The 12,890-nt window shown below is 42.5% G+C and overlaps 1 protein-coding gene across 12 annotated transcripts in view; it reads left to right on the top strand.

The window, feature by feature from the left end:
• Nucleotides 1-12,890, top strand: part of MCPH1 (microcephalin 1) — a 230,181-nt gene that overhangs the window by 80,990 nt on the left and 136,301 nt on the right. The window lies entirely within an intron of this gene.

Raw genomic sequence — 12,890 nt, forward strand, 5'->3', positions numbered from 1 at the left:
CTTCCCTGTCCTTCACCAACTCCCAAGTTTTCCTCAAACTCACGTCCATTGATTCAGTGATGCCATCCAACCATCTCATCCTCTGTTGCCCCCCTTCTCCTCCTGCCTTCAGTCTTTGTCAGCATCAGGATCTTTTGCAGTGAGTCAGTTCTTCATATCTGGTGGCCAGAGTATTAAGGAGGGAGGGAGATACCAGATTAAGGTTCTGTATGTTAAAGCAGAGGTCTCTGTGTTCGGCAGGCAGTGTAAATGCATAATGCTACATGCGAGAGGCCCAGAGACCCCATCCTGTTTAGTGCCCATCCGTTTCAAAACACGGCCTTCAGGGCTCTCGCTGTTTCTATTTTATTTTGCTTAACTTGGGGCAGCCAAGCAGAAGTGCCAGTTCTTAACTTTCCCGAACCTCACATTATCTCTTCCTCACTTTATGCTTGAGAATTCTAGGATCTCCACTTAGTCTCCGTGGAACTGAATCACAAATTCCAAGCTCAGTTTCAGAAAAAGCTTCAGTTACACCTAAAGTTACATCTTCGTTATTTAACCTTTGCAACTTTCCGCTGAATCCCTAGACTCCTCTGTTTCTCTGGCGTCCCAAGGAAGCAGTGCTCTCCTTCAGCAACAGCATGAAAGTTTCACCTTCAGGTTTTCACCAGAAAATGCAGCCGTGATTTCATTCTCTGGGACTTTTCGAAAGTGAGATTCAGCCCTGCATCGTCACAATGGCTGTCAGTGACCTTGGGAACTCTGAACTGCCATTCTGTAAGGTTTCTGAGCTCTAACCAGAGTCGCCATAGATTGCCACAGAGCATCCTTATTGTTCAGTCACTGTGCTGGACTCTTTGAGACGCTGTGGACTGCAGCACGCCGGGCTTCCATGTCCCTCACCATCTCTCAGACGTAGAACCAGGCAGAGCATCAGACTTAACCTCTCTCCATCTCTGCATGAGTCCCCTCTGTGAACTGGGCTTCAGTGGGAATAGTGGCATTTTGAAGAGAGCTGATGAGAGAAGTGCTGGAGTTTTAAAAACCATTGTAATGTCTTTCAAAACAGAATTGACAGCATTTTGCTACCTGATGCTTACTATGTGTGATCCACACAATGAGTTTCTCCTAAAATTCATTGCCCTGGAAGGTTCCCTACAGAAAACCTTCTCAGCTCTTCTTTACCAGATAATAAGACATACATAAAAGTGATTTTGCAGCTGAACTAGCAGCTTGCCTTAGATGGCATGATAGATCTACATCTTAGTTCTTTTGAATTGATCTGTATTCTTTTGCAAGAACAGATAATGCTGTGCTTGAATATTAAAGTTTGTATAACCTGATAATCTATCAAGCACTGGTTGTTCTCAGAGAGTTCACAGACCTGAGACACACAAACGCAGTCATGGGCTCTTGTGAAGTGGGGCAGGAGGAGATGCTTCTGTCCTTCACAAGGTCCTTCTGCCTTCCTCACGGGCTGCCTGCCGTATCACACAGCCTGGGAGAGGGCCTTCAGTGACTAGAGAAGCGCATCTCCACCGGCTTTGTTTCCTATAGCCAGTTTATCTTCGTTTCATTGTTGTTCAGTTGCTCAGTCGTGTCCAACTCTTTGCGACCCCCTGGACTGCAGCACACCAGGCTTCCCTGTCCATCACCATCTCCCAGAGTTTGCTCAGACTCATATCCATTGAGTCAGTGATGCCATCCAACCATCTCATCCTCTGTTGCCTCCTTCTCCTCCTGCCCTCAGTCCTTCCCAGCATCAGGGTCTTTTCCAGTTCAAAAGCACCAGTTCTTTGGTGCTCAGCCTTCTTTATGGTCCAGCTCTCACATCCGTACATGACTACTGGAAAAACTACAGCTTTGATTATAGGGGCCTTTGCTGGCAGAGGGATGACTCTCCTTTTAACATGCCGTCCAGGTTTGTCCTAGTGTTTCTTCCAGGGAGCAGCCATGTGTTGCTCATTTGGTCTCACTGGATGATAACAACAAGAGAGACTAATACATAAGTGTTAATTTATGTGCAGGACTTTTTTCCTTTTGTTGTTGTTCAGTCACTAAGTTGTGTCTGGCTTTTTGCAACCCCATGGACTGCAGCGTGCCAGGCCTCCCTGTCCCTCACTTTCTCCCAGAGTTCACCCAAGTTCATGTCCATTGAGTCGGTGATGCCATCCAACCGTCTCATCCTCTGCCGCCCTCCTCTCCTTTTGCCTTCAATCCATGGATGCCTTCTTGAAGTAAAACATTTCATTGTTAAACTGTGAGCAGTATTTTTGGTAGTAAAACTCATGAGGAGAGTTTTGGCCATACCCTCCTTGGCACAAGGGTCTAGGACCAGACCAGGGCTGTTTCGGGTGTGACGGCAGCACCTGTGTGGCAGACACCGGTTGTTTAGTGATCACAAGCTCTTCGGGACAGAGGCTGTGCCTGTCTTGTCTTACGTGGCCCAGGACTTGGGCTGGGGCGTGAGGCGCAGCACTCTGTAGCAGAATGAATGAGTGAGCAGATGGGTGGCTGAACATACTGTTATTTCTTTTAAAAGTCTTGGAATTTCTTCTAGCCTCTGAGCTAAAAATGTCATTTAAAAAGATTGTACATCATTATAAATTACAGAAGTGCCCATGTAGTTCGTGTGTTTCTTGTTAAGATTCATGAAAATAAGATGACCTGATGCTCATTTAAGGAAAACCATCTTATAACTCAAATTCACGGAAAGAACAAAAAACAGTGATTGCTCTTAGTAGCCATAATATTTGGTTTATTGTCAGTGATGGTAATAATAATTTCTACTTTGTTTTCATACAGTAATGTTTCTGCTATTTATTTTAGTTACATTGGAATGTGTTATATTTATTTCTTTGTTTTCATTTTGATAAGAAAAGTAGAGCTTGTGTTATTTATAAAGATGTTTGGACTTCACATTTAAGTACCCTGGTGAAATTCCGGGTCACCATGCTCTCTACTGAGCAATATGTAAAAAGTGGCTCATTGTGAGCAGTTAAGCTCTGAAATCCAAGAATAACCCATCTTCATTTTCGCAGCCTGGAAAAGATTGGGTAAAATATAAGCAGAATGAATCTAACTGCAGTGCCTGCACGTGATACAGCCAGACATTTTTGTAAGAACGTTCAAGTACGTATCAACATGTAGCTTCTTTTTCCCTCTTCCCGTCTGGTATCTCCTCTCTGTGAAGTTACTATCTCTTACAAAAGGGAGAAGAATTCTTAGCTACTTATTTTTAGCACTTTATTGCTTATTTTTCTGTTCTGGTTAAATAGGTTGTATTAAGTTTTTGGTTTCCTGCCATGCCCCCACCCCCTTTTTTGAGACAGCTGAAGCAGTGCTTTTCAAACCTTAAAAACCTGTGAATCACTGGAGGATCTTATTAAAATGCAGATTCTGACTCAGTGGGTCTGGGTCTTGGGTTCTTCATTTGCCCCCAGGTGATGTTTTGGCTGCTGGTCTCAGGACCACATAGGGAAGAGCTGGTGCCCAGTGAGCATGTCTGAGAATGGGTACGATGTTAGTCACATAGCAAAGTAAAGAGTGTGGGGCTGCCTTGCTGGGAGACTTACGTACGCTCAGCTTGTCAGTGTTGTGGTTCAAAGTCGTGTCCGACTCTTTGTGACCCCATGGACTGCAGCACGCCAGGCTTCCCAGTCCCTCACCATCTCCTGGAGTCTGCTCAGACTCATGTCCATTGAGTTGGTGATGCCATCCAGCCATCTCACCCTCTGTCATCCCCTTCTCCTCCCACCTTCAATCTTTCCCATCATGGTTATTAAAAGTTATACTGTTGATAGCCTCAGTGTTTCAAAGTGGAAACTGAAACTTGAGCAGTTCTAATAGATTGCTCACAGTCGCAGTGCTTGCAGATGGTGAATCTGAGATTTGAATTCAGCTTTTCCTCCACCCATAGGCCTTGGACTTTCTGACATCTAATTCCAGAGGTAGCCTAGAGGATATTTTGATTTTTTGCTTCCTTGAACTTTGATATATTCATTCTGTGACTGCACACCGCCTCTTTGTGTTTTCAAAAGATTAATGGGTAAGAGTGAATTTTGTTCCCAGCCTTGCCATTCTCCAGCTGTGTGACGAGTAAGGCAGGACGTGTCCAGAGAACACTCAGTACTGGTTTACTGTTATTAAACAAGCTTGTTTTTTTGACACCTGTTGCTAGTCTCCCTTCAAATCTTGAAACCTTGAAGCCAAATGAAAGAAGCCAGAAGGTCACATATTGTAAGATTCCTTTCATATGATGGACCTGAAAGGGGAAGGTCCTTGGACAGAAGGCTGAATAACAGTTAACCAGGCTGGAAGAGAGAAGCGGATGAGGAGTAACCGCTTAATGGGTACGGGGTGTATCCCTGGCCTGACCCAGAAGTTTCAAAACTAGACAGAGGTGGTGATTGCTCAACAGTAAGCTAAATGCCACCGGGCGGAACCCTCTAAAATGGTTACTAGTGTATTCTGTGAGTTTCACCTCAAGTTTAAAATCCCATGGAAAATTGCCTCACCGAGGCAGACTACTGGACAGGCTTGTTTTTTTTTTAAGTGACTTGATGGCATTATAGAAAACATTTCTTGGTGTTCTGAGATGTGTTGGAAATACTTACTTTGGAGCAAACATCGTTGCCTTGAAACTTAGCCAGTTCAAGTTGGTCTTTCTGGGAGACCAGACCTCCTCTGTTTTCTGGCTCTAAAGTGTTCAGGACTTAAGCATCCTATTATATGGTTATTACAAGTTACACTGTTGATAGCCGCAGTTTTTTTATCCTGAAGCTTAATCTAGAAACAACTTTATTGCCACAGCACTTGCATTAACTACATGGATATTTTTGTAATCTATAATAATATATAATATTTTCATATGATAAAAAGGTTAACTGACTTGCCTCTTGTCACAAACCTGTAAAGAGATGGGCATTGGTTTAACCCACTTGCCTGGGTTCTGTGTTAAACAGTACATGATACTGTCTCTTTGTGGAAAAAAAGCATAAATATCATTATTCTTTCTAGAAAAAGTTAAAGCAATGGACCTAGTAGCACATTCTCTTAAGGTTTTATTGTTTCAGGAAAATCAATTACTCTTATAACCGAGGCAAAGAATCTGTGAGATCTGATGAGAAAAATATAATTTTATTTTTATAGTTCTGTTATTAGCTTAAAATTTTAAAAATTAGCAGTGACCAGTTTTGTTACTCTTGGATAGGAAACAAATTTGCAAATGCTGAATGTATGTTTCTGTGTCTCCACAGACTCTTACAACAAAGGGTTGTGTGTGTGTGTTTTTTAACCCCAGTTGATGTGGGGAAGGATTGTTGTTGTTTTCCAGTTGCTCAGTCATGTCCAACTCTTTGTGACCCCGTGGACTGCAGCACGCCAGTCTTCCCTCTCCTTCACTATCTCCCAGAGTTTGCTCAAACTCGTGTCCATTGAATCGATGATGCCATCCAACCATCTCACCCTCTGTTGTCCCTTTCTTCTGCCTTCAGTGTCTCCCAGCATCAGGGTCTTTTCCAGTGAGTCGGCTCTTGGTATCAGGTGGCCAAAGTGTTGGAGCTTCAGCATCAGTCCTTCCAATGAATATTCAGGGCTGATTTCCTTTAGGAGGGACTGGTTGGATCTCCTTGCAGTCCAAAGGACTCTCAAGAGTCTTCTCCAGCACCACAGTTTGAAAGCATCAATTCTTCCACATTCAACCCTCTTTAGGGTGCAACTCTCACATCAGTACATGACTACTGGAGATGGAAGGGCAGAAAGTTTAATTTAATTTTATTTAATTATTTAATTTAATTATTTCTTTTCAATAATTAGAGAAAATACATATACTTTCAACCTGTTTGAAATCAAGTAGATTCCCTTGGATTAAATCTGTGGCACAAGTTTCTAAACCATCAGATTTGAATTTTAATTACTTAATTGGCATTTTATACAATATGAAGTTCTTTGTATTCAAAGAGTATTGTTGACTTTTCCCATAGAGCAGACACCCCCGTTTTTTCCCCTTGGCTGCTATGTTCACACTATGTTCTTAGTCCCAAAATGCAGTTGAATTTTAGCAGTTGTGTATGGTAGGTGGTATGGTCTGGAGACAAGTCCAAAAACAATGATTGATTAGCCTGGCTGTTTAGAAACTGGGAATAAACAATACTACAGTTACACTAAGACATCGTGAATGTTAATAAATGGTTTCAAGCCAATTAGTAATGCTCTCAAGTAAGTTACATCAGCTTCCTTTGTAGTTGTGGTTATTAACACCACAGATCCCTTTCATAATTTGCTTCTCTCTCACCGACCTTCTAAAATCTCTTATACATGGAAATAAGTATTGTTTTCCCTTTTTTTTTTTGAAATGCAAAAAATTAAGGGTAACTTGTTTAGTGTCTTTGCTTGCTAAATACTCTGAATAAATTAATTTTTAAGACTACTGAAGAAAATTTTTTAGACAGTAAACCATTAAGAAATTAAAGTGAATATTACCCTGATGTCTCAATGGTAAAGAATCTCCTGCCAACGCAGGAGTTGTTGTTCAGTCACCAAATCGTGTCCAACTCTTTGAGACCCCATGGACTACATCACAGCAGGCTTCCCTGTCCCTCACCATCTCCCAGAGTTGGCCCAAGTTCATGTTCATTGAATTGGTGATGCCATCCAACCATCTCATCCTCTGCTGCCCTTTTCTTCTGCCTTCAGTCTTTCCCAGCATCAGGGTCTTTTCCAGTGAGTCACCTGTTCGCATCGGGCACTCAAAATATTGGAGCTTCAGCGTCAGTCCTTCCCATCAGCATTCACAGTTGATTTCCTTTAAGGTTGACTGGTTTGATCTCCTTGTTGTCCAGGGAACTTTGAAGAAACTTCTCCAGCACCACAGTCGGAAAGCATCAATTCTTTGGTACTGTGCCTTCTTTATGGTCCAGTTCTCACATCCATACTTGACTACTAGAAAGACCTTAGCCTTGACTCTACGGACCTTTGTCAGCAAAGTGATGTCTTGTTTTTAACACGCTGTCTGGGTTTGCCATACCTTTCCTGCCAAGAAGCAATCGCCTTCTAACTTCATGGCTGCAGTCACCATCTGTGTTGATTTTAGAGCCCAAGAAGAGGAGATCTGTCGCTGCTCCCACACTTTCCCCATCTGTTTGCCGTGAAGTGATGAGACCGGATGCCATGATCTTCCTTTTTTTAATACTGAGTTTCAAGCCATTTTTTTCACTCTCGTCTTTCACCTGCATCAAGAGGTTCTTGAGTTCTTCCTCCCTTTCTACCACTGGAGTAACATTATCCGCGTGTCTGAGGTTGTTGATATTTCTCTCAGCAGTCCTGATTCTGGCTTGCAATTCATCCAGCCCGGCATTTCACATGATGTGCTCTGTGTGTGAGTTAAATAAACAGGTGGCAGTAAACAGCCTAGTTGTACTCCTTTCTCAGTCCTAAACCAGTTAGTTGTTCCATAGAAGGTTCTAACTGCTGATTCCTTACCTGCATAAAAGTTTCTCAGGAGACAGGTAAGATGGTCTGGGATTCTCATCTCTTAAAGAGTTTTCCACAGTTTGTCATGATCCACAGAATCAAAGACTTCAGCATAATCAGTGAAACAGAGGTAGATGTTTTTCTGGAATTGTCTTGCTTTCTCTATGATTCAGTGAGTGCTGGCAGTTTGATCTCTGGTTCCTCTGCCTTTCCTAAACCCAGATCGAACATCTTTAAGTTCTCAGTTCACGTGTGTTGAAGCCTAGCGTGCAGGATTTCGAGCATAACCTTTCTAGGTGAGAGATGCGTGTGACTGTCCGATGGTTAGCACGCTCTTCAGTACCGCCCTTCTTGGGAGTTAGGGTGACCTCCCCCAGTCCTTGGCCACTGCTGGGTGTGCAGACTTGCTGGCATACTGAGCGCAGCACTGGGATGTACGTGCGTGTGCTCAGTCCTGTCTGACTCTCTTCGGTCCCAGGGACCACCAGGCTCCTCTCTCCGTGGAATTTCCCAGGCAAGAATACTGGAATGGGTTGCCATTTCCTACTCCAAGGGATCTTCCAGACCTAGAAATCAAGCCTGTCTTCTGCATTGGTGGGTGTATTCCTTACCGCTGTGCCTCCTGAGGAGCGCCTCGATAGCTTTGTCTTTTAGGATTTTAAATAACTCTGCCGGAATTCCGTCACCTCCATTAGCTTTATTGTCTGCTGTGCTTCCTATTCCTAAGGCCCACTTGTCTTCGCACTCCAGAATGTCTGGCTCTGGGTGAGTGACCACACCATCACAGTTATCTGGGTCTTTATGATCTTTTTTGTACAGTTCTTCTGGGTATTCTTTCCGTCTCTTCTTGATCTCTTCTGTTTTGTTAGATCTTTACCATTTCTGCCCTTTATTGTGCCGTTTTTCGATGAAATGTTTCTAATTTTCCTGAGGTGATCTCAAGTCTTTCTCCTTCTTTCCTCTAGTTTTTCCATTGTCCATTGAAGAAGCCCTTATCTCTCCTTGCTATTCTGTGGAACTCTGCATTTAACTGGGTGTACCTTTCCCTTTCTCCCTTGCTTTTTGCTTCTCTTCTTTCTTCAGCTTTCTGTAAAGCCTTCTCAGACAGCCACTTTGCCTTCTTGCTTTTCTTTTTCTTCGGGATGGTTTTGTTCACTGCCTCCTGTACAGTATTATGAATCTCTGTCCATAGTTTTTCAGGCTCTCTGTTTACTAGACCAAATATCTTGAATCCATTGGTCACCTCTGCTATATATTCATAGGGGATTTTATTTAAGTAATACCTGCCTGACATAGTGGTTTTCCCCACTTTATTTAGTTTAAGCCTGAATTTCGCTATGAGAAGCTGATGATCTGAGCCACAAACAGCCCCAGGTCGTGTTTTTGCTGACTGTATATAGCTTCTCCATCTTTGGCTACAGAGAATGTAATCAATCTGATTTTGGTATTGACCATCTGGTGATGTCCCCGTGTAAAGTTGTCTCTCGTGTTATTGAAAAAAGAAAAGTGAAAGTGACGTCACTCAGTCGTGTCCGACTCTTTGCAACTCATGGACTATAGCCCACCATGCTCCTCCGTCCATGGGATTCTCCAGGCAAGAATACTGGAGTGGGTTGCCATTTCCTTCTCCAGGGGATCTTCCCAACCCAGGGATCGAACCCAGGTCTCCCACATTGCAGGCAGACGCTTTAACCTCTGAGCCACCAGGGAAGCCCCCTGTTGTTGAAAAAGGGTGTTTGCTATGACCAGTGTGTTCTCTTGACACAGTTCTGTTAGCTTTTGCCCTGCTTCATTTTGTACTCCAAAGCAAAACTCGCTTGTTACTGTGGGTATCTCTTGCCTTCCTACTTCAGCACTCCAATCTCCTGTGATGAGTAAGACATCTTTTTTTGGTGTTAATTCTAGAAGGTCTTCTAGGTCTTCATAGAACTGATCAACGTCAGCTTCTTTGGCATTGGTGGTTGGGGCATAGACTTGAATTACTGTGATGTTTAATGTTTTGCCTTAGAAAAGAACCAAGGTCATTCTGTCATTTTTGAGGTTGTACCCAAGTACTGCATTTTGGACTTTTGTTGATTATGAGGGATACTCCATTTCTTGTAAGGGATTTTTGCCTACAGTAGTAGATATAATGGTCATCTGAATTAAATTCAACCATTCCCATCCCTTTTAGTTCACTGATTCCTGAGATGTTGATATTACTCTTGCCATCTCCTGTTTGACCATGTCCAGTTTACCTTGATTCATGGACCTAACATTCCAGGATCAGATTTTACTTTGATCACCAGGCAGATCCACAGCTGAATGTAATTTCTGCTTTGGCCCAGCCACTTCATCCTTTCTGGAGCTGTGAGTAGTCCCTCTCTGCTCTTCCCCAGTAGCACACTGGACATCTCCTGGCCTGGAGGACTCATCTTTCAGTGTCGTATCTTTTTGCCTATTTATACAGCTCATGAGGCTCTCATGGCAAGTATACTGGGTTGGTTTGCCAGTCCCTCTTCCAGTGCATCGCATTTTATCAGAACTCTCCACTGTCTCGGATGGAGACGTGTCCCTATGGAGACATATGACCCATTTGTCTCGGGTGGCCCTGCAGAGCGTGGCTCATAGCTTCACTGAGTTATGCAAGCCCTTTTAATCACAACAAGGCAGTGATCCATGAAGGGGCAATGCAGGAGATGTGAATTCAATCCCTACATCAGGAAAATCCCCTGGAGAAGGAAATGACAGCCCACCCCAGTTTTCTTGCCTGGGAAATCCCATGGACAGAGGAGCCTGGCAGGATATAGTCTATGGGGTCGCAAAGAATCGGGACACGACTTAGTGATTAAATAACAAAGTGACTGTTTAAGAAAAAAAATTAGTTTAATGGGTTCTGATTCAGAAAGCGGCATTTAGTTCTTTTGACCCTTCAGAATGTTCTAACTATTTTATGGGGAATAGAGAGTTGAAGAACCTAATAAAAGCTGTGATAATTAGTCAGCACCAGTACCAAATAAGAATAGGTGATTTTTTTTTACTTAAAAAATCTTGTGCTTTCCATAGACACATTAATTTATACTCAAGAACAATTTGCGTTTATGCTATCATAATAAACCAAATTAATCTGCCTCACAAAATTGTCCAGGCAACTTTAATGCTTTCACTACTCCTCTCTGCGTTGTATTGGAAGTCCTAACCAGCAAGAAAAAGTATGCACATAGACTGAGAAAGAAATAGAACTGTCTACTTATGTAAGACATGATTGTTTACATAGATGATGTGACCATGTCTACAGAAAAACTCCTACAGCTAGTGAGTTGAGTTAAGCAAGATTACAGGTTACAAAGACAATATACAAAGTTTGGTTGTATTTTTGTTTACTAGCTATGAACACCTGGAATCCCTTTTTTTTTTTTTTAATGCCATTTATATTAGCAACCCCAGAAGTTGAAATATTTAACTAAATCTGACAGAATATTTGCAGGATCTGTATACTGGAAACTACAAAACACTTAAGAAAAAAATTTTAAGAGACCTAAATAAAAGGAAATAGATACCAGTCCACCAAGATGTTTCTGTAGACATTGACGAGCTGGTTCTAGGTGCAGCGCACGTCTCTAAGAGAAGGGCTAAGTTGGAGACTTCCGCGTGAGCGGCATCTAGTGAAGTGAAAGCAGCTCAGTCGAGTCCGACTCTGCGACCCCATGGACTATACAGGAGTCTAGGTGGCTGGTGGAGAACTCTTTGTACTGTTTTGGCAGTTCTTTCATAAGGGTGAAATTACCCCCAAATAAAATGTTTTCAGAATCAAGTGTAATTTATGAGGCCTCTAATAGAAATGGCACTCCCTGACATGTTGTTTCCCAGCCCAAACTCTCTCCTAAAATATCTTTCTGATATTTTATTTGCATATTTCTAAATAAAATGCTTTTCCTGGGTTTTTGTTTTGTTTCCTTTTTTTTTCTCATAGACATCATCTATAGCCGTCCTCTATAGGAGATTAAAATGTGACCGTATAGCTTTCACTGTGACGTACACGTCCCCTCCCATCTACCCAGTGTGGTCTGGCTTTTGTTTGCCATGCTATATATGCGTGTAAATACGCACTCATTCACATCTGCGTACACACAGGTGACTATGTGCATGCTGTTTAAGCTGAGTCATATTATATACGATGATGCTATTTTGTTTCTGGTAATTTTTGTTTGTTTTTCTTAAGCTAATCATTGACAGTCATTAAGCTAGTCATTGACAGTCATTTTCATTACTTCGGTTTATTTTTTTCCTATGTGCCTACTACTAACTCACTGCAAAAATTTCTAAAAGCATTTTAGCTTTTTCTCCGTAACTGTCTGCACACCGGATAGTTCTCCAGTCCCATCTGGTTTTCTTGGGGTTCCCACCCCCTGAATCCCTTTGTTCTTCTGCTCCCCTCGAGACTGGTTTTCCCTTGGTCTCCCAAGCAGCTGGTATCCTGGGGCTTCCCATCACTGTCATCCCAGGAATTCCCTTTGGTTTGTTTTGTTCTCTGTTTTCATACTAGAGGCTCTTATCCAATGAGGAGAAAGTCATGTTTAATAATGAGGACTGATTGAAATCCTGTTTGCCTGAGTGTATAAATCTTCTGATAAGGTGGAGGTGTTTGACAGAGGGAAGTCCATGGGTCGTTATCTGTGTATCTGTTTTCCCCTGAGCTGACTTGTTTCCCTGACAAATCATGGCTCTGTGCTCGTGTCTTGGGGTGAGGGCTCTGCTGTAGACGTTGTCCCTACTTCTCACCACTGCTCCCAGAAAGTCTGTCTGATTTTAGTCTTATTCCAGAAGAGGGTGGGCAGGACGTAGGAGATTTCTCTTTCTCATTCTGTTCTACACTGCATTTTCACAGGTTAGTAGTAACCACTTTCCCTGCCTTCCTGGTAATCTGTGGAAGGAATTTAATGCTGACTCCCTTTCTAGACATTGAAGCTTGAGCTTTCTTTGCTCTTCCAGGTCAGTTACCACTTAACCCACCTGCTTCGCAACTTCAAAGCATCATCATGTTGCATCTGCCTTTTTCCCCATTCCCCTTAGTTCCATCATTTTTGTTGAGGCTTACGGGATGGTGAAAATAAGCTATACTCACTTTGCTCTGTTTAATTGTAGCAGGCTTCATTTTCTTCCTTGTGTCCGATGCTCTTTTTGACCTGCATTTAAGCTCAGAGCCATTGTCTGGCTCGGGTTCACTGTAGTTACACTCCTCACCCTGTTCAAATGATGAGGCAGATATAAAATGAGAGAAAACTGTTTGGGTTTTGCCTGGTATGGAATTAATTGCATAGTCAGTCCTACATTATGGGAAGCTCTCTGATCGTTAACTATTAATCTAATAATAGAGCAAGAAGTTGGGTCCTATTTAAATTCATCAACAGGGTTCAAGTTTTATGAGTAACCATTTTTAAAATGTTAGAAATGTA

This window comes from Ovis canadensis, chromosome 26 (assembly GCF_042477335.2).
Source record: "Ovis canadensis isolate MfBH-ARS-UI-01 breed Bighorn chromosome 26, ARS-UI_OviCan_v2, whole genome shotgun sequence".
Lineage (NCBI taxonomy): Eukaryota > Metazoa > Chordata > Mammalia > Artiodactyla > Bovidae > Ovis > Ovis canadensis.